Source organism: Hippocampus comes, unplaced genomic scaffold (assembly GCF_001891065.2).
Source record: "Hippocampus comes isolate QL1 unplaced genomic scaffold, H_comes_QL1_v1.1 scaffold85, whole genome shotgun sequence".
Classification (NCBI taxonomy): Eukaryota; Metazoa; Chordata; class Actinopteri; order Syngnathiformes; family Syngnathidae; genus Hippocampus; species Hippocampus comes.
In genome coordinates, this window is record NW_017805540.1 from 5447113 (window position 1) to 5449361 (window position 2249).

Genomic DNA, 2249 nt, shown 5'->3' on the forward strand with positions numbered 1-2249 from the left:
TGAAAATCCTTCTGATGGGGGACACAAATGCTTCCAACAAACCCTCACAATACGTTTGGGTCTGCCAGGTCGAACTGGTATCTTCCCCCACCATCAGAGCCAATTCACCACCAGGTGCTGTGATCAGTTGACAGCTCCGCCCATGTCTTCACCCGAGTTTTCAAAACATGAGGCCGCAAATCCGATGATACAACCACAAAGTCAATCGTCAAACTGCGGCCAAGGATGTCCTGGTGCCAAGTGCACATATGGACGCCCTTAAAAGTTTGAACAAGGTGTTAGTTATGGACAATCCGTGACCAGCACAGAAGTCCAACAACAAAACACCACTCAAGTTCTGATCGGGGGGCTGTTCCTCCCAATTACGCCCTTTCAGGCCTCACTGTCCTTGCCCATGTGAGCATTGAAGTCCCCCAGCAGAACAAGGGTGTCCCCAGCAGGAGTACTCTCCAGCACACCTCCAAGGACTACAAAAACGCTGAGCTGCTGTTGGGTGCGTACACACAAACAACAGTCAGGATCTGTCCCCCGACCCGAAGGCCAAGGGAGGCAACCCTGTCGTCTACCGGTGTGAACGCCAATGTACAGGTACTGAGCTGGGGGGCAATGAGTATGCCCACACCTGCTCTGCGCCTCTCACCGTGGGCAACTTCAGAGTGGAAGACAATCCAACCCCTCTCGAGAGAACTGGTACCAGAGCCCAGGCTCTGTGTGGAGGCATGTCCGACTATAACCAGTCGGAACTTCTCTGCTTCACACACCAGCTAGGGCTCCTTCCCTGCAGAGATGTTCGCTCGGACAGTTCAACAAGCAGACTCAGGAAGAGATTGTCTTTTCTGACGGCAGGAGGCGCATTTTTCTATGAAGCCACTCTGTGCGCGCTTATCAACTGACACCTATTTTTATTGATCGTGCATGCAAATTATTAGTGATATTTCAGAAAAACCACTCCCTTCTTCATTTACTTGTCACGCCTCTCAGCCCAGCCCACCGATACGCCCCTCAGAGGCCAAAACATCTCTCGGTACAAACAGTGGATACCTTGTTAATTCAATGGGTATATTTCGCATGAATTGAGACACTGGAACAAACTCAAGGACATCTTATCATGCTGCCTACCTGAAGTTGAACCTTCCTGTTTGTACTATCAGTTAACAAGGCCTCAGTTTCATTCAGTTCAAGTTCGCCCTTTTTTCTGTGCTGTAAACCAGTGTTTCTCAAATAGTGGGGTGCGCCCCCCTGGGGGGGCGCGAGGCTCCGTCAAGGGGGGCGCGTTTGACCTCGGGGAACATGCTTTTTTATTTTTTTTACTGTCCTAAAATAACATGCAGTTGCACCTCCACTACGTTAGGGGGCAGTGGTGCTCTCATTGGCAGAGTTTGCGCAGGGAGCATTCTCAGGGAGGAAATATGACGAGGTGTATGTCGCGCTTGGCTTCAATGTGACTGCGGTGGCAAACGAGGAAAGATCAATGTGCTTACTGTGTCTAAAAATTTTGGTAGCGGACAGCATGAAGCCAAATAAATTAAGGCGTCACTTAAAGACATTACACCCCAATCACGCTGATAAGCTGGTTGAGTGTTTTTCAGTGAAAACGTGCCGAATATTGCCAACAATCATGCTGCTTTGTGACTGCTACTTCAGTAAACTAATACAGGTCCCGGCTACACATTGAGCAGGAGCCGAGAGTTGCTGCGTCCTGCTTCAAACCTCGCTTCGAAAAGCTGTGCATTGCAAAACGTCCTAATTGTAGCCATTAATCCAGTCATCATCTTTGATAAAAAAAACAAAACAAAAAAAAAAACCACACAAATTCTTTTATATTTTTGTTTTGCTGGTTAAAGTTTTTTTCAATATTGTGCTCCTGAGATAATGGTGATTAGTTTGAATGCATTATTAGTTATTGATTTGATGTAATTTTATTTTTCAGTACCGTATGGTTTGACATGGTCAGTCAAAAAATATTTATTGTTAAATTAAGGATTTAATGTTATTTTTGAATTTCAGATGCACTTTAAATCTTTTCTGTTCCAGTTACTAAAGCTATTCTTTATTGTAAGTTGGCCCATAAAGTTGGTCCATATTTCTTTCTTTTTTTATTCTCTTATACGTTGATAAGGATACAGTGTTATGCAAAGGTGTACAGTGAAACTCCTCTACAACGAAATCATGTTTGCAGCAAGAAATTTTTCACAAGAGGGGGTTTTTCACTGTAGCAAATTTGATCTCAGATGTAAGCACACACACAC